The sequence below is a fragment of the Mauremys mutica genome, chromosome 14, assembly GCF_020497125.1.
Source record: "Mauremys mutica isolate MM-2020 ecotype Southern chromosome 14, ASM2049712v1, whole genome shotgun sequence".
NCBI classification, from domain to species: domain Eukaryota; kingdom Metazoa; phylum Chordata; order Testudines; family Geoemydidae; genus Mauremys; species Mauremys mutica.
The window spans coordinates 31,860,237-31,880,994 of record NC_059085.1 but is presented as its reverse complement, the minus strand read 5'-3'; the positions used below and the strand labels follow the sequence as shown (position 1 = coordinate 31,880,994).

Genomic DNA, 20,758 nt, shown 5'->3' with positions numbered 1-20,758 from the left:
TGTACTGACTTCAAAGGGTGTTTCTGGGTACTGAGTACTTTTGTAGGTCAGGCCCTTGTTTAGGAGCCCAACTTTAGGCAACTGTTTTTTAAAATCTTGGCTAATAATCTTATGCCACTGAAGAGGAGTTTTCTTGAGTTTCTAATGACATACTTCTTTAATCTGTAGGCTTGAGGTGCCAGAAAATATAAATCTTAAATCCTGTGGCAGGGACAGGGTTGACTATTGCCTTTCCTGCATTGCAGGATAGTATAATTATAAAGATGCCCTCTCTGGGACTGTGAATGGAGAAAAGAACAAATTATTTCTTTGGCCAAGCTCTCTCTAGTTTACCTCTTCCCTTCCCTTCTTCCACACACATACAACAGTTACACAACTTTTATATAAAATTGACTGTTTGCACGCATTCACATAGCCTGTGGCATAGGAATTTTAGGTTGCAAGTAAACTAAACAGAGTTTTATAAGGATTTATCGTGTTATATTTTTTCTCTAGATAAGTTTACCACTTTCTTTATGAATGAACTGCTGTTATCATCTGTTAAATCCTCTGCATCTAGCCTCATTGCTCATACTTTTGTCACTAGAAGCCAATACTGTATCTCATCACAATGATCGACTGAACTATCAGCACTCTGTGATACCCAACCTCGCATATAGTCAGGTCAATGATGCTGACTCATCACTTCCCACAAACACGCTGCCTTTGGGTATGTCTGTGATCTGACAAAGTGGATGACATTTTCTCATTGTAAGGTCACAACAGAGTTCAACATCAGAGTTGGTTTATTTATGACATACTGTGCTAGATTCCATTAAGTGTCATAAAACCAAAATCAAATTGTAGCATAATAAGGTTTACTTATATGAGAGAATTCCAATACTGCAGATTCACAAATTTACATCAGTAGTGGCAACGTATCTTATCTTGTCTATGATTCTTTGTTTCTATCGCTTTCCCTACCCAACGAAAATTGATTATAAGAAAAAATGGGAATACATTAAATACTGCTACACTGTTGACATTTGACACTAAAACCTTCCACAGACTATTCCTCCCCCCCCCATCTGGTCATTTGTTTTGTGGTAAAGAAATATTTCAGTGTCAAACTATTTTTTTGGGGGGGGGGGAAGTGAGGGGGCGATTCTACCTACCCCTTGAACATTCAAGGATCGTTTTTCCATAAAGAGCATCAAAGAAAATATTTATAAGCAACCATGATCTTGAAAAGAGAGAAAAATCTCATCAGGATAATTGTTGGAGAATACAGAACTTCAAAATGTTTAGAATAGGTAGCAAAACTATTCTGTATATACAGCTGTTCTGTGCTATAAAATTCTTAGTAGATTGTTATATAAAGCTAGGGTTTTTTCCTCCATACAACCCTTTCATTAAATTGTGAGCTATGTAAATTTACCATCAAGCTATACAGGCATTTGACATTTTCCTTTTAAAAAAATTACACATTAGTGGAAGTGATCTCCGTCACAAATTAGCATAATAGAAATATTGCAGTAATAAAACAGTGTTGATATATTATTGTATAACTTTAAATCTTTGAAATGAATACCAAACAGACTGGAGTATATAATGCAATGGATAATCCACTATATCTATATCCTGTATTTGCATTTAATGTTTATATATTCATGAATTCCTAAAAGGCATCACATTATCCAAGAGCTAAACATTAAGATTAATATGTACTTTACATTAAAACATTATCTATAATGTTTCAGATACTGTATAAAATTTGATCATCATCCTTATGGGGGAAAAAATGAATATGTAGAAAATCTCAGCACCATTCTATGCAGAAGAGCAACACAACTCATTGTAAACATGGTTTTGTTACACAGTGTACTACACACACTTTATTACTCTGTAACACTTTCAGGATCTAAAACACTTTGCAGATATTAATGGAATAAACCTCACAGCACCCTGTGAAGTGAGTTATTATCTTCCTCCAGATTACTTGAGTTCAGTGAGACTACTCACATGCTTAAAGTTAAGCCTGTGCTTAAGTGCTTTGCTATACTGTGGCCAAATGGCATACTGTATGTCTCAGATCCAGCAATCCTATGATACATACTTGGCTAAATTGCACTGTAGTACTTTGAAAAGAGATTGCCCAAAGAGGCAGTTTAAAATCTGGGTCCAGATTAGAGTTAGGTGAGGGTGCAGGACACGCATCCAAATCTATAGGAAGACACAGTCCCTAGAAGAAGCGCCTTTTCTTTCTCAATGTTCCCTCTATTCCACCAAAAGGAGATGATAGCTTCCCTTCCAGCACACAGCTATGTCAAGAGGGTTTAGTGAATGGAATTGAGGATAGAGTTCTAGATAATTAAATTCCTCCCCATTTCTCTGCTGATAGGGCCTCCCTTTGCTCCCCCTCACCAAGTATTCTCTTTGCCCCCTCACCATCCTACTGTGTCTCACGTGACTTTCTATCTTCTATTTCCTTCCACATCACATCACCCTATCTATCCCCAGTGCAGTCCCCTACCTGATATACCTTCCACCATGGCTGCCCACTTGCAGGCCATGCAGCGTTCATAATCTCCGTGGAGCCATAATGCACACACAAACCATTTCCCTCCAGGCCACATAAATTAGTGAGAGCATATCACAGATTAACACTAACATACAGCTTGTAAAACAAGCCATTTTTTATCGAAAATAAGACAAAAAATAGGAAACTATACAAGAAGTGATGACACCCCCCATTTTTTAGCCCACAAGTTCTATCCTGGTCTAAAACTGTGCTTATGAGAGTTAAGGTGGATTTGGTTCAGTTTTGGCAAACAGGGCATATGTGTACATCACACTCAGGTTTAGAGTAGAAAGTTAACTCCAGCCTTAATTATTGAGGATCAGTGTGCCTGAGATACTGTAGTAGTTAATGCACTTACTATGGAGTATGTGTAATAATTAAATTAGTAGGGAAATTAGAGAATCTGAAACTGGTAACATAACAGAATATAAATGTCTCTCTCCAAGTGATAAACTCAGCGAGTCTATCTGAATCTACCTTCCACAATATTCTCTCTATAAATGTACTTTGTAATCATCCTGAATATTAAGCCAGAATCAATTATGTGTTGTGTAAGTTATTTAAACTTAAATTTCAATACATTAGATGACATAAAATTTATCAGGTGAAAGGCAGTAACTATTATAGCCCAGAGCCCTCTAAATAGTTGGTATTTCATAAAAGTAAATCTTAGTGTAGTCAGGAGAAGCTTTCTCTCTCAGCTTCACAATGAGTGTGTGTTCAGAGTCCATAGACAAGATTTGCTTGAAAAGCATTATGAAGAAAATTGTGGATTTATGGCAACAGCAGAAGATGTACAACTGATTACAACTTTAAATTCAAATGGGAGAGATGAAGTCCCCATTAAGCATTTCTTTGAATGTATTATTCTTGCAGGAAATCTCAGCAGTGACTAGAATCTGATATCTTGCTAAGTCTTATAAAAAGGGAATATTTACTCTATGTATTATACATTTCAAATACCATGTATTCACTCTTTTGGGGGCGATGAGAAACTGTTCACAGTTTATTGTTAATCAGCTTCTTCTTCATAAATATATTCTCAGTTTAAATGATCATATCACTGCTCCTGTATTTTTGCATTTCTGAGCAAATGTAATACATGCATTTAAAAACTAACATTAATATCCGGCACTGTTACGGTTGAGGAATCAGGCACTCAGAAGCCAGCTTAGGATGAACATTCTTCCTTGTACTAATGCTTTAAAATATGGGTCCTCTTTTTTATACCATTAATACAATCTAATAAAAAACCCTAAATTGCTTAAACAACCTTAGATCAATTTACAGTACATACCTATATATTGCAGGTATACTACATACAGATTTTGGACTTTTGATTTTTAGATGTCACTGAGATTTGCAGAACAAGCCAAGTTTAAAGAAAAATAACCTCAATAGTTTTATAACTTTAAAGTTTAAATTGGCAAAGAAACTTCTTGCCTAGTTTTATTTACATTGAATCAAAGTTAGCATAATATAGAAGTCAAGTCATTTTAGCCTCTGTATAGTTTAAAGCTCACATTTATCTCACAGATGGGATAAATTCAATCTCTGGACCATTTCAAACTCAAGGATTGTCTCACATGCACGGATATTTCTGAATCAAACTGAAAATCATCAAAAGTTGCGATAGTCCAAACTTGAGACCATCTCAGACACTCTCATTTAACAGGATACATTAATGCCTGAAAAACTATTGCCCAGTTGTTTACATGCAAGAGCTTCCATCTCAAATGTGGCAATTATCATCTGTATTGAAAACTGAGGCCAAGTATTGGTTTAGTTTTTGAGCTATATCTAGATTATCCTTCATCTCTACCCCATCCTCCCCGCCCCCGTCCTCTTTTTATTTATATGGCTAAAGAATGTCTTACTGTTTGTTTTAATTAACTTTGCAAAGTTTAACTCAATTAGACTTTTGGCAATTCTACTTGATTTTATCCCTATACTTTTTGACCATCAAGTAGCAGCTTTCTTTGCTGATCAATCCTTTCTTCCATTCCTTGTATGCTCTCTTTTTTGAGATGTTTAAACAACCACTTCAGTCTAGAGCCCTTCCTTACAAGTTTGTTGCCCATGCTTCGGATGCATTTTCCAGATATTTTTTGCATCTTTGATTTCAAGAAATTGCAAGTTTTGACCACATTTAACTCCCTGACTTCTTCAGTTCAGATGACTTCATTATTTCTCCTAGTTTCTCAAAGTCTTCTCTTTCAAACTCAAAAACTTTAGTTACCAACTTGTTTTTGATTATTCTTCAGTTTAATTTAAAATTGTCTAATGTATGATCACTTAATCCAAAGGTGATTTTTTTAAAAAACAATCAACTCCTCTATGATGATCTCACTATTCAATAGATCCCAGTCTATTTTAGACTCGGATCTGTTGGTTCAGTGTCCGTTTTGTAAAGAAATTTGTCATTTATTACATCCAAGACTATCTGGGCCTTACCATTGTTAGTAGCATTTGTTCTCAATCTATATCTGGGACCCTAAAGTCTCCCAAAATGACAGTTTCCAGTAAGCAGTGTTGTTGTATCTTGTTAGTCCCAGGATATTAGAGAGACAAGGTGGGTGAGGTAATATATCTTTTATTGGACCAACTTCTGTTGGTGAGAGAGACAAGCTTCCAAGCTTACATAGGGTATGGCTACACTTGCAGCTGTACAGCGCTGCTGCGGGAGCGCTCCCGCGGCAGCGCTTTGAAGTGCGAGTGTGGTCACGGCGCCAGCACTGGGAGAGAGCTCTCCCAGCGCTGCAGGTACTCCACCTCCACCTGGGGCAGTGTTTACACTGGTGCTTTGCAGTGCTGTAACTTGCTGCACTCAGAGGGGTGTTTTTTCACACCCCTGAGCGAGAAAGTTGCAGCGCTGTAAAGCGCCAATGTAACCAAGGCCATAGACCTCTTCTCCAGGTCTGGAAAACTAACTCAAAGTGTCACTGCTAAATACAAGGTTTGAACAGATTGTTCAGCATAAGTAGTTAACACACATTTCAAGGGACCATTCAAGGTGAAATTGCCGCTTGAAATATGTGTTAAATACTTATGCTAAACAATCTGTTCAAACCTTGTATTTAGCAGTGACACTTTGAGTTAGGCTTTATCTACACTGGAACTTGATAGGCAAAACTTTTATCATTCAGGGGTGTTAAAACACCCCCCCCCACCAACTCCCACACCAAAATGACAAAAGTTTTTCTGACGAAAAGCGCCGGGGCGGAAGTTTTTTGTCCGCAGAAGAGCTTTCTCCTGCCAACACACAGCAGCTACACTGCACGCCTTTTAGCAGCAAGGCTGTCACTAAAAGTGAGGCAGTGTCGACAAAGCCTTAGTTTCCCATCCTGGAGAAGAGCGCTGTGTAAGCTCCAAAATTTGTCTCTCATCAACAGAAGATGGTCCAATAAAAAAAAAATTACCTCAGTCACCTTGTCTCTACAATTTTCAGTAGTATTTATCTGTGTAATAATATTAAAAAGATCTCTATCCATGTCTGACCGGGGGGAGGGGGTTGATAGCAGAATTACCACCACCCGAACAGAACCTCTTTTATAACCCTTCCACAAAGAAATTATTGTCTTCATAAAGACCACATCTGGAAAAAAAATTCTGCATAGTCCAACGTTTCTGATTCATTATTTTGAGCTATTTTAAGTAGGATTTAAATTCTCAGACTCCCCCTTGAGCCAACAGAATTCGAACCCCAGTCTTTAGTGAAAGTAACATATAAATAGGCTTGGAAGGATTCAATTTTTAAAATAGGAAAATATTGATTTCACCACACATACAAATTGACAACAAATATTTCCGTTGATAACAACTGTAGTTTACAGCTAAGCAGCATTTTTCCTTACACTGAGAATTTAGAGTTTGATTTAAGGATATTTATTTAGTATATTTTGACAAATTGTGTTTTAGAAGTTATAAAGTTTTTTTTAAATATCAGCATCTACTTTCATTAAATAACCATTGTCTGACTCCCATCATTTCCAACTGTGAATATTAGATTTTTGTCTATTTAAATTATGTTTTAAAATAATCAATTCTATTTGCTGAAATTAAAAGTTAGAATTCTACCAAGCCTACATACCCTTCCCATATGTCCTGTGTTTTCTTATCCTATAACAACATTGAAAGAGGTGATGGCTTAAGACAAGAGAGTATGATTGGGAAGATGGTATGGCAAAATCTGAAATATTTACAACAGTGGTTTAGGTCTATATTGTTCACCTCTTGAAAGTGATCAGCAGCTCATCATTTACAGACAGAGGATAGGCAACGTTTGACAGTAGTGTGGTGTAAAGCTTTTATTGTCATACATTAAAGCACAGTTTCCCATTTAAGACTTCAGAGTTTTCAAAAACTTTTTTTTTCCCCTGCAGATTTTCCAAAATTTGTTCCCAAGGTGAGACGTTACATGATGTGTTTTAGCAAAGAATGATAAACTCTCATACAAATTCTAAATCTAAAAAAATAGGATTTATCAAGGAAGTCTGACATAACCTTAATAATACAGTTATGATTGCGACATGTAATGCGGGTAAATAAGCAGAAGATCAACAGCATGACAACAACAACCATTTTCACTTTCTCTAAAGACATAGCATCTAGCCAGGCATCCCAAAGCACTTAGCATTTTCTTCAAGATCACAAACAGCTAAAAGGTGTAGCACATTAGAAAGATTATAAAAAAACATATAATGAAAAAGTATATTTAAATTAAAAATGCAATGAGACAGGCAGAGTGAGCTTTTAAAATATCCATTTCTCTATTCTCCTGGAACGCACACGTTCCTACATGCATAACACTGTAGTGTATGCCCGAAGCCTGAGCACTAATCGCAAAGCAGCAATGGGAGAAAAGCAAACGGCAGCAGGAAAGTGACAGACTTAGATGATGGCCTTGACCATGCGATCAAGGTTAAGTATTACACCCGGCCAATGGTTGGCAAAAAGTTGAACCTGTAAAGAGTTTAATGAAATTCAGTGGAGGAAATTAAAACCACAAGATAATTAAGCCAGGAAGGAAAGTAAACACAAGCTGGAAAAAGCTATAAAAGAGAGTGTTATGGGGTGTGCAGTAATTCCCACCTGGTGGGCCACAACCCACCAGTAGGTTGCAGGAAGTTTCTAGTGGGTTGCAAGGCCATTGTGAAGGGGAGGCCCAGAAAGGTTCGAGAGCAAGCCCACCCTGCAGCAGCAGCTCGTGGCCCATCTCCCCACTGGTGCATGTGGCTTGTCCTGGCCACCCCTCTCTCATGATGGAGGCACAGGCCGAACAAACCTAAGTGGTGCTGCAGCCGCGTGCGCCAAGTCATAATGCCCTGAATGGGGAGCCAGAGCCAGTCTCATGGGAGAGGAGCCACCATTGTTGGCAAGCTTGGTCCAGTCCCACAGGAGCCACCATTGTGGAGTACATGCAAGGTGCAGACTCACTCTCCAACACTTCTCTCTCTCTCTCCCTTCCCCTCTGCCACCTCACCCCGGCCTCCCCACTGTACCAGCTAGGAATACAGTTGCAGTGCCAAGGCAGAGGTTGCTGCAGCATGTCATCAGTGACCCCTCTGCAGGGCAAAGGGGGGGGAGGCAGCAGTAGTGAAGGATGCTGACCTATTATTCAACCACACACACTCCAACACACACACACTTTGGGTGGGATGCCAAAAAAGACAAAATATTGTTAGTAGGTAACTTAATAAAAACATTGAGAACCACTGGGAGACATAACTGAGACATACAAGGGTTGGTAAAATCAGTAGATAAGGTTTCAACCTTTTGCTTTCTGTTTTGTTATTAGTGCTTATGTTGCATCCACTTTGTTTCCCGTTATCCATATTATTTGGCTACCATTTGTTTGGAAAAAACTGCTGAAATCCAAAGTGGATTTTAATGAGGACATAGCTACTTGCTAAATCTTTAGACAGCCAGATATGTTGGCGATACAGCCACTTCTGATGCTTCAGGAGGCACAGCATAAGATCTGAAGGCAGCTGCACTATAGATGCAGCTGGATAATGTTCAGGAGTCCCTCTCTAACATTAAACAGAAGATTAAAGGCAATGTCTGGCAATATGAACAAACTGAAGGCAAGAGTCCCTGATATAGAAAGCCTTGCTCCCTTATATAATGATGGCATGTGTTTTTGCTATGATCAAAGAGCATAAGGGTTTGAAAGCTAGGATTATGGTCTTTAAAACACGTCCAGAATCCAAAATTGTTGGTTGGCTTCACAGAAAGGGTAGTGACCAAAGGCTCTTGCTTTATCTTTTTGAAAGGTTTCTTGTTCAGTGCATACCTCGAAAAAAAATGGATTTTACTACCTCTAGAACTCTCGTGCTTGTTTGTGGCTCATTCACCAATGACTAAGCTCCACAAAAGCAGTAAAATACAATCTTTTCAGGCCTCAAGATTGTTGCAGTTCCTCTGCATTGGAGGACAGAGCTTTCTCCATACTGTGGACGTGATGTTCCTTTCCTTTTTAAGTTAATTATTAACAGTCATTGTACAAAATAAACGCAAACAATTTAGAATGGAGACCCAAAACGTGATTTAGATTCGATCTCTAATGGAACCTCCTCCCAGTATAACTTGAGGTAAATACATAGTGTCCTGTCATGTCTTATAAGGAAGTTGTTTTTTGTTATTGTCTCTTTCCTCTTCTTCTGTCTCCCTTCTTTCTGCCATCCTCTAGCTATCATTGTGTATTTACTAGATATCCATTGAGAAGCAAATTTTAGAACACTCATCTGCATTTGGTTGAGGGAGAGTAAGAGAAAGAATTGTATTCTTTATTTATTGTCATAACTGAGGTTTTGCTCAGTATTAAAGTACTTTGTCTATGCCTTTCTAACATACCTATCACCACATGTACATATTAGGAACATCAGGTTTATCCATAAGGGAACAAAAGTCTGTCTTACTCCCTTGTTCTGACTCAACTCGATAAGTGGGCTAGAATTCCATCAGTGTGACGATAGGAATGACTCTCTCAACATCACTGCCACAAACAGCTAATTAATATATTTAAAAAAAAACAACAAAACCACAAGATCCCTATCCCAAGCATAGGTTTTACCCCATCTAGAGATTTTATCCCCCGAAAGTGACAAGTGTCAGAGTCTCCACTACGGACTTTGCTATTGATTTTATGCAGAAGGTGCTCAGGTACTACAGTGGTGGCTAGAAGTATAAAACCCAAATACAGAAGACAGATACTTTCGAGTGTGGAATATTGGTGAGATGCACAATTCATATTATGATTGTTTATAAGGTAAGCTGCAGCACGTTGAAATAGCTGGAGTTTTCACTGTTTTGCTAGTTATTATACAGTTCTTAGTTCACTTTAAGATAAACTGAATAAAGGCCTGAATAATTCTGAATGAGTGTCCACACAGGGGTTAATGCTATGTAACTAATTCACTTCAAATTCACACCTTTAGGTAATTCATATTAACTGTCTTGGGCCTCTCTGTGTGGACAAGCTCTTAGAGCCACAACATTGTCCTGATGTTCTGTTTTGGGTCATTTTCTTAGATCTGATCTTTATCAACCATTTAGTAGAATATATTTTTGAGTCTCCTTGTTCACTGAAAACCTAGCAGGCAAGTGCCAGTGATCTTGTGTGTGTCTGGGAACCTTGTTTAGGAAAGCTGGCGCACGCTCTATTTATATGGGAACAATACTGTAAATAATCATGAGAAGTAAATGTTCTCTAGGCCTTCATAAATGTCCCAGAAAAATGCATGACCATGTCATGTATATATGCAAAACCCTATGGTTAGAATTCACACTGTGGATAGCTACAAACCCAAAAGCAGGCTCCCAACTCTCCATTCAAGTATGCACTTACCCTAGCGGTATGCACAAACAGATGCATCCACACCTTTTTCCCATTACAGTGAAGACTAACTGAAAAGGGGCCTTTTCACACCTCTTTTGTGGCTAAGTTGTAAGCTGCATCTTGGGTAAATTAACTGATTTGCTAAAATTGACCAAAGTATAAATAGAGATGCAGTCAGAAGTTAATAAATGCACATACTGGAGTCTCTGGTGTGGCTAAATTTAATTATATGGTACATGCAAGCATTTAATTTTATGAAGATGAAAATAAGATACCTTGAAGTAAAATGAACATTGGCATCAAAGCACTCAAATGTGCAGATTTAACATGCTTCAGAACAGATTCATTCCATCACCATTCAACTAAAAAAAACACATACAGGAATTAATATCCACTATACAGTCTAATAACAGCAAGCTGTCTCCAGTTTCAGAGGGCTTAGAAAATAGATTTGTGAAAGTTAATCTTGCAAGATACCTAAAAATATGCCCTGATGATATCTTGTGAAGTGGGAAAGTATAGACTAGCATGACTTCTTGTGGCGTGCTGAACCTATTATCACAAATACAAAGGGAGCATCTTTGAAAAGAATTAACTAGATTTCATGAGTGAAAGAGGTATGGAAGAATGAACAATGAATGCATGGCTCTTAACAAGAAGTGAAAAGATAAAGTAAGATTACATGAAGAAGCTTGCTAAATAAAGACAGGTTGCAAGATAATAAGTTTCCCCTATGCCCCCCACCCCAATATTTTTAATCTATATCTATCTACTAAGAAAAGGCCTTAAATCTACAAATAGGACTTTTATAAGTAAGCAGAGTTCATTTAAGCAATTTTCTCAATGAGAAACACATGACTCTATATCACTAATTATAATCTCCTGGTCTAGATTCCTCTGTAACAGCACTATAAATATGGTTCTTTATAGGGCCACTTCTATGATTATGCATATTTTAATTCCCCACCCCACCCCAGTACAAAAAAACTCAAAATCAAGTGCAATCTCCTTAGCTAGTATAAAACAGCATAACTTCATTGGAGTCAGTGGAGTTACACCAGCTGATGATTTGTCCCTAAAATTATAATTCTCTTGGTTATTTTAAGATGTTAAGACTAAGCATAGCTGAGGCCAAGGGTCTTACTCATGACCATACTATGTATTGGAAATTAACACCGTGGTCTGGGTAACATTTCACTGGCAACTATCACTTTTAAGCTTCATTTGTTTCCAGATAGTAACCAAGGGAACAGTTCACAAAATTAAACAGCAGAACATTTTCTTTTCTTTGATTTCAGAGATGGGATCCTGGCTTATAATAGCATTTGGTGGAGGCCTCAACAGATACTAAGGGCAGGTCTACACTAAGGGCGGGGGTCGAACTAGGGTACGCAAGTTCAGGTACGTGAATAGCGTAGCTGAACTCGAAGTACCCTAGTTCGAACTACTTACCTGTCCAGACGCCGCAGGATCGAAGTCCGCGGCTCCAAGGTCGACTCCGCCACCGCCTTTTGCAGTGGTGGAGTACCGGAGTCGACCGCGGCGCTTCCGGAGTTCGAACTATCGCGTCTAGATCAGACGCGATAGTTCGAACTCCGAGAAGTCGAACTCACCGCGTCGACCCGGACGGTAAGTGTAGACTAGCCCTAAGAATTGTCATCAAACCTGGTTCTTTGGGCTTGCCCTTTTAGAGAAAGGCCTTTATGGGGTGGCTTGTCACAGGAAGACATTCAGATCCATTATTTAAGTCATCAGCCTGTTTGAGAGTTTACTCTTACAAATTCTATTTCTCCTTAATTCTCCTTTCATCTCGCAGCCCTGTGGTGGACTTTTCCTCATAAGGACTCAAGCACTGGCCTGAACACCAGGCCATCATCCAGCAATAGCTTTCTGCTGAAAAGAATGTATGTCATACTGAAAAGCATTGCTTCTAGCTCACTTTGGCCAGACTTGAAGAAGAGCTCGGTATAAGATTATAGCTTGCCTCCCTATTTTATTGGTCCAATAAAAAAAATGTTACATCACCCACCTTGTCTCTCTAATACCCCGGGACCAACATGGCTAGAACAATTGACCAGTTGTGGCATGACAGCTGCCTAATGCACGCCCACTCTAGAAAAGTCCCATTTGCTCAATGGCCCACCTCTTCTTCATACACAACTGTCACTCCCACCCTAATGGTATATAGGACAAAGATCTAGGAATAGTATTGACACACAGACTCTCCACCTCACAGTGAGGGCTAGATTCACAAAAGATCTTAAGCATGGTGATACTCAGCATCACCGAGCCTAACTATAAAGAACCAAGAACTTCACAAAGGCAGAGTTAGTCTATGTAGCCTCCATATATAAGGAATGGAGAGAGATAGGAGCCTCAGGGTACATCTTCACTACCCGCCGTATCGGCGGGTAGCAATCGATTTCTCGGGGATCGATATATCGCGTCTCATCTAGACGCGATATATCGATCCCCGAACGCGCTCCTGTCGACTCCGTAACTCCACCAACCTGAACGGCGGTAGCGGAGTTGACATGGAGAGCCTTGGACATTGATCCCGCACCGTGAGGACGGTAGGTAATTCGATATAAGATACTTCGACTTCAGCTACGTTATTCACGTAGCTGAAGTTGCGTATCTTATATCGATTTTCCCCCGTAGTGTAGACCTGCCCTCAGAATGGGACTCACAAAATCCAGCACATTAGGCAGCACCTCACCTAAACTAGTCAAGGGGGGATGCCTAGGGTGTCCAGATGTCCCTATAAAATAGGGACAGTCCCGATATTTGAGGCTTTTTCTTATATAGGTGCCAATTACTCCTGACCCCATCCTAATTTTTCACACTTGCTATCTGATCACCCTAGGGATGCCAAGTCGAGGAATGCATGCTAAACTTTGCCCCTCTAAGAGAGTTTGATGCTGAAATCCAGGCTGGAGGGAGGCACCTCCCTTTACCATTTTGTCCAAGTTCACTTATAAGATCCATGGATCTGATAGGTGAACTCTGAGCACATGTACTGGATCTGGCACCACAGGCAAGTTAGGTGGAGGCACGCCTATATTCCTTTGGTTTGTGCATCACTCTGGGGCTTAGCTGTCTGGATGTGTGTCATGGGCTACAGTGCATATGCTCAGAAGCAGAAACCTAAGCAACTTCTATTGCAAAAACTTAAGGTGCTGAGTGAGTTCAGGTACCTACAGTGTTAGGCAGCAGCTGAGCAGGGCTTTTGTGGATCTCAGAGAGGCCTGATGCAGGGATTTAGGTGCCTAATGTGGCATTTAGTCTTAATTTGGGATAAAAGCAGTGCAATAAGCACTAAGTCTAGCAATATCTGCACCATCCTCAAATGTTTCTAACCATTTACAATTGTTTCTTCTCTCTGTAAATGTGTGTGTATAACTGATGCCACTGATTGAATCGTTGAGCTATGCATGTTTTCCCCTCCTTTTTCAGTTCCAGCTTGACCCACTGTCTTTGCTCAAACCCGTTTCTTTGTTTGCCCTCTGTGTTACCTCCTCTTGCACTGCTTTGCATAATTCAACTGCCTTTTGACCTACTTTAGCTTTCCTCTGGTCTCCCGGACCTCCAAACAGCTTCCTCATTTATCACTGACCTGTACATAACCAGCTCTTGTTCCTGTGCATTCTGTCGGGTTGCTCCTTGTTCCTTTATAGGGTACTGACTTCCCTCTTGATCCCCTGGAATTTACTCAGCTCTCTCTTTCCCCTGGCCTCCCCCTGCATGTTGCAGAGTCTGTCATTGCAGCTGAGCTGCCTGAATCACTGCGTCTCCCCTGGATTTCCTATATCATCTCAGTAACGTTCCCACATCTTGCTGGCCAACAGAACTTTGTCTTGGCCCCTCCTGCAGTCTTTCCCCTTCCTATTGTCCAGCATTGGGTTTTGTTTTTTTATTATTATGTATAATGGGATTTGCATAACCACAGTTTTCAGGGGCACTTACTTTAAGTCACACTGGCTTTTTAATTTCCACTTTTTATTAAAGAAGCAAAATTAAGGGTTTAAAATCTCCACAATTTGCCATTCAGAGGGAAAAAAAAAATGTAAAAACTGGCCCTGGAGGTTGAGTGCTGTTGAAAGCCTCAGTGAGCTAGCAATTAGAAAAAAAAAAAAAAAGTGGCCACGTGGTATGACTTTCAATAGCACTCAACGCAATCATTTAACCACTGGGTTTAACTGCTGTTTAGCAGCAGCGTGGTGCACCATTAAAACTGTAGTCTTCACATAGCATTAAGGAGCAGTTAGAGCTGTTGGGAGTTATAATGGGGGGGGGGGGGTCGAGCAATTATTACAATGCTCACCAGCATACACAACGGCAAAGGTTCTCTCTTGGTGCATTCAATCACAAAGTGTTTCTTCTAACTTTCTAAAACTCAGCCATTTTAAATTACCTGCATTATTCATCTCACAATTTGGCTGTCCAAATGTAATTTTGATTTCTTTATTCCATCTTATTAAGTATTTTCAAAATAATCTGAATACATAAAAGATCTGGCTTACTATACAGTACAGAAATATTTCATGACAGAAAAAACAAACATTACTACATATCACACCCTCACTATAAAAAAAAAAACAACCTGTGTTTCAAAGAGGTTAAATACCTCACCTGGAGCCCATTATGGTCTATTTTATGGTCTAGTGGATTAGGTTTCTAATCCTGGTCCTGACTCTGGTTTTCTGTGTGGCCTTGGATTAGTTTTTTCCACCTGTCAAAGACCCCATCTACAATTCATAAGTGTATCCTGAGGCATGTGTTAATACTGCAGAGCATGTTGCAGTAGTTTAACTTTCAGTAACAAAGACATGGATAACAGTTATGAGCTCTGTATCTGAAAGTTAAGGACACAACCATTGTGCCAAGCATAAATGAGAGTGTGCTCTGCAAATACATCCAGAAACAGCTGGGGATCCAACATGAAACAACAGATTTACAGTTTGCAAATGCAATCTGTTTTAGGAATCTTTCAAACACTCAGTATACAGTATCCCATCAATATAGGCACATTCCCAAGCACTTTTTTCTGCCTCCCAGTCTCAATAGTCTGTCACATCCATAAGACTGGATAGGAGGTGGGTCTAGATCTTAGGAGTTGCGGAATGTGTCCAGCCATGTTTTCTTTATTCTAGTCACTATGGCACAATCTCTCCCCATTCCAAAAATCGTTCGGTTGTCCTTGGTTGAATTTTTTACACACCCCTTTAGTTTCAAGCACAAAGTGTTGCAGTAAATGCTGTATGTTCATGGAAGATATGTGAGGTGGAAACTCAGCAAACTTCATTTAAAATACTGTGGCAATAAAATATTTCACCCAGCTCTATTAAATAAATAGATAATTAGAGCTTAGTCTGTCAGTCCTTTCATGGACAAAACTTACCATTTACAATGAAAAACCATATATGAAGTGGGTATGACTCATCCCATAATTTCTCCATAACACTCATCAAATTGGTTTAACTTGTAGATTCAAATACATCAATTTTTATAACTTCTTAGATGTTTGGGAACTAGTTAATCAGTGGTGATATATTGTATGTACTAGGGCATTTAAAAACATCAAATTAGGAGATGCAGATTGAATTTACAGATGTCTCTAACTGCAAGGACACAAACAATCTTAGCAATATATTTGCCTAGATTGTTTAAATGAGACAATTCAGCCTTAAACTGTGCTTCTAGTAACAAGGTCAGTTTTCTGCAGTACGCCTCTACTAGGCATCATTGATATCTTTGGAAATATCTTTTGCGGGGTTTTCCCCCCTCTTGATGAAGATGAAGATATTGCATTTAGATTCCATATTCAGGCCTACTGGTAGCCTACACATAGAATGATATGGAATATTCATTACCATACAGCTGCTCCAAGACAGGTTTGTTATGTGATCTAAATGCTTGATTACAGGTGGTGACACTGCATATCTGGCTTGCAATGCCTGTTTCACCAATTACACTGTAGCATCCCCTAGTGATCTGAATGTGGTGCTGCAAACACCCCTACCTCCCTTTCTCCCAGGGTTTAGGTGACTCAGCACTCCAGCTGGGTCACTGTGAGTTCAATCCTTTTTTTGGGGTGGGGATGGGGGGGAGGGGTGGCACAGGGGAAGTAACATGACTAAACTAAAGTCCAAAATAAAAAGCTGCTTCTGGGCTTTACCCCAAGCCTACCTGCTGGGCTCTGTTCCCAGTCCCTTCTGGGTTACCTTTCAGTCTTTCCTTAAACAGGAGTCCCACCCCTCCTCCTGTAGCTAGGTAGTTCAGGCAGTTATACCTCTCTCCTCAAGCCAGGAGTTCCCAGCTCCACTTCTTGGAGCTGGATTGTAATTTAGCCAGCTGTCAAGCCTTAGATCACTTCTCCCTTGGCTGGCCCATTCCCCCAGTTAGTCCTCAGACTCAGGAGGATCAGCAGGCCAGACTTCTCCTGCTGGCATCTGCCCTGCTGGGAGGGAGGAGGCAGCATTTACACTGGTCCTCTTCTCCAGCTGGTTTTGTGACAGGGGAGACTCACCTTGCCTTCACTGCCAGGTTCCTGGCCCCTAAAGACACAGCAATGGGATTTCCTCCCAAGCACTACTGGACCTCTTCTACTCTATCAAGATCTTCTAGGACCTAGGTCAGAGGGAGTGAGTGAGTGAGTGAGTGTGTGTGTGTAAAAAACAACAAAACCTTTCAAACTCTTAAAGGGCCATGCCATGTGATGAGGGGATGGGCTGACCACTAGGCATCTCTACTCTTAAGGGGGGAGACTCCCTGTTACAATTGGTACATACATAGAGTTAGGACTGGACTACAAGTTCTGTACAAATCCATGTCCCCGCCTTTCCCAGGACTGTATGTAAAAGTACAATCCAACCACTAACTTGCAGTATATTACTGATATAAACAGAAAACATTTTCAATATGTGATCTTTGCAGCAATCCTTTCTTGACATTCTTTTTTTCTGAAGGAGAGAGGTATCACGACATGCTAGAGAATGTTTCTAACCCCTGAACTTAATGGTTTGAAATTATTTTTCCATCAACAACAGTGCTAGATTTGAATGCTCTTTAAACATAACATTTATTTTGGCATCAGTAATTTTAAATTGTCCTTGACAAATAAAGTTAAAATATACAGTCTTTTTAGATGTGCTAATGGAAAGAGCCACATTGAAAATAAAGAAATAACCATCCCATTTGCTTGCAAGATATGCTAACAATATATATATAGTCTGATGTTTGCTAACCTGTTTTAGACAAGAAAATTACATTGAGGTATTCAGTATTTTTAAAGTAGTTGCTTAATGCCATGGATCTTGGAAGATTCAATTATACTGTGCTCCACATATCTGAATCAAAGAAAATGCAGATCAAAATAATACAGTAGGAATATTTTCAAGAGTGTGTGGGGCAAGGGAGCAACAGTAACAAAATATTTTATTTGTTTCCAGGTTTTTGTATTCTGACCCCCACCCGTAAATAATGGTTGAAAAACATATCCCGTTTATGGAGGTTACGGCTAGAAAGATTTTATTTCACAAAGTCTGACTGTACAGCAGGGTTTGAGGTACAGTTATTTAAGGTAACTGGCAAATTTATAATATTGATCACTGAATTAATAATTAGAGACAGGTTAAAGCTATCAAATTTGGATCTACATCTAGATTTTGAATTCCTCAAAGTTTGAAGGTTGTGTGTGTTAGAAAGAAAGGGGCCATTTGCACGAGGACCTGGATCTGGGCTCAAATTTCTTAGACCTAATGGCTGCAGATGTTTTAATATTCAGACCTATGTTTATTCAGAATGAGATTTAAGATGCAGGACTACTCTGAAAAATGACTATGTAAAAAAGTGACATTTCCTTATCTAATAGGTCTGTTCTACATGTGTATTCAGTGCAAGGGCTGCTGACTTCAGTAACCTCAAAATAAATGCACATTTAAAAGTTACTGCTCTCACTCCTGTTAGCATCCAATAGACAATACAGCAGTGAAAAAGAAAGGAAACTAGATTCTATTCCTTCCTGTGATTCTTCAAAAATTGTTTTATTGTTTGGTTTTTTTATTTCCTCATTTCAATTTCTTCCCCCACAAATATACAAACACTTAAGACGGGTGGAGGGGGAAGAACATGCTGGAAATGTCCTTTTTATAAAGAAATGTCTCTTGATATCAGCAAGCATTGGAGTGGAAAACTTCCAAAAGGGAACCATCCAAGGTTTCCACTTGGCCCAGAATGTTTCAAGTTATTTAAAGGGGGGGAAAAAAGAGAGAAGCGTCTTTGTATTGGAGGGTATAAGGGGAGAGGTTAAGTTTAACATTTGTAGCTAACTCATATGGATGTTAGAAATAGACAGGGAAAGAAGGTGAGAGAGAGAAATGAATTTACAGAGATAAAGAAAGGAAAGGAAACAAGAGAGGAGATGAGGATTAACGGTCTTTCCTGAGAAGCAGCTACAAAAACCTGTGGTGACAAAAGGGCTTTTAGAGTGTGAAAAGACCTATCGGCACTGTTAAAACAAGTAGAGATTTCATCTTTTACATCTAGGTTGAGTCTTTAGACACAGTCCTGTGTAATGGGGTAGAATCTAATTGCACCTAGTAGGACCAGAGTCACAATTCCCACCATGGAGCAAGTAATTCTTTGTATCTCCTTACAGAGTGAAGCACTCTTCCCCTCCCCTGCTGCATCCTTCCCTCTTCTCCTTAAACCAAGATCTGTGCAAAACTCAGCAGTTTTGGTTCATGGAGCAATGGGAAAAGAAACAGGCACTGAAAAGGAAAAAAATGCATATGCTTTATTATATTTGACTTGATATATCTGGAGAAATCTCAAAAGGAAAAAACTTCCAAAACTGCCAATTTTTACCTTGCTTGTTGTCAAAGTAATCCAGACTACTGAGATATATATTGTTTTAATCAAATACCACAAGTCAACCCAGAAATCTGTCTTCCTACCTATGTTTTGGTTTTCTGTAATGCAGTTAGTATAGGTTTGTAAAGATATTGAGTGCCTAAAGATGCAGATACGCACCTGGTAAAATTTCCAAAAGAGTCTATGTGCTGAATTCTCCTTGAATTCAGTGAAAAACCCACTAGGGGACAATCTGTATCTTGCCCAACTAAATATCCTGGTAAATCTAGCTGTAAGGCCCAGATCCTTAAGATATATTTAGATGTCTAAGAGTTTAAGTATTCACATGAGCTAGAGTCTGTTCTAATGATTTTGTAAAGTGCTTCTTTATCATGCTGCAGCAATTCCATTACTGCTTCTTTTTTTCTAGGAGAAAAGATGGGGTGAGGGGAATCAAAGTCAAGGGGAAAAAACTGCAGACTTCCTGAAGTGGATTTATGTTTAATAAGAAGAATCACCATTGCTTTTATATAAAGCAGTTAAATAGCTGTTCACCTTTATTAAATGCCCCAATTTTGCCCTGGAGTTTAATCACACTTAAAAGCTATTTGCCATGCATACACTATAAAGCAAAAAAGATGGCAAACTATAGTGTGAAACAGAAGACAACAAAAGAAAAAGGTCTCTCTTTCTCTGAGTAGCTGAAAGTGCTATTTTAGGTTAATCTGAAACTTTCCAGTGAGGAACACCACAGAATATGTGGAGTATGTAAATATTAGTCTGTGCCTTAGAATATACCTGAAAAACACATAATTACATAAAAGAGGAATCATGACTTGTTCTGGAAAGTTAATAAAGATTGAACACATACCTTTACACTTCTAAAGTGTACTTGAAAATTTTGATGTGCAGCTTTTATTGGCTATCATGGGCATTTGTGACACAATGCTGAGAGACAGAGCTTGAGCCAGATTCTGATCACTATTTGGACTAATAACGTTCCCCCGAAGAAGGCCTAATTGGTCAGGTGTGTGTGCCTGATTACCAGGCCAGACTTGGGCTAGGAAGTTAATGAGCTAATTAGCCCATTAAGAGGCAAGTGGTTTAAAACAAGCACAGAGGGGGTGGGGAGTACACATGGAGAATGGGCTAAAAAATTGTAAAAGAACACAAAGATGTGGCTACATTGCTGTGCACTAGTGGAGGAATTGAGGGCATGGTCAGGAGGGATGGGGTGCCCCATCACAGAACTATATAGTACAACCCAACTCATCACTTGAGACATTTAAGGGATGAATGGTGTTCAATTTGGAAACCTGCAATCATTATTTGGGTGCTCAGATGGAGAAAAGGGAATGTGTATACATAAGGCCTAATGCATTTGATAAACATTCCTTCAGCTCCCATTAAGGGTGAAATTTATCCATGTGCAGAGAGGCCATAGCAAGCTTGATGCACCTTGTCAGCCCCACATAAGCACTTAAGATTCATTCCTGCAGGCTACT

General features: G+C 39.3%; 1 long non-coding RNA gene across 1 annotated transcript; it reads right to left on the bottom strand.

Moving 5' to 3' along the window:
* Positions 1-7,388: 7,388 nt before the first annotated feature.
* On the bottom strand, positions 7,389-20,206 carry LOC123349493. The gene is made up of 3 exons (XR_006573568.1): positions 20,125-20,206; positions 10,676-10,762; positions 7,389-7,522 (listed from the first exon to the last, which is right to left on the bottom strand). It is a non-coding gene; the product is annotated as an uncharacterized LOC123349493 (long non-coding RNA).
* Positions 20,207-20,758: the final 552 nt, after the last annotated feature.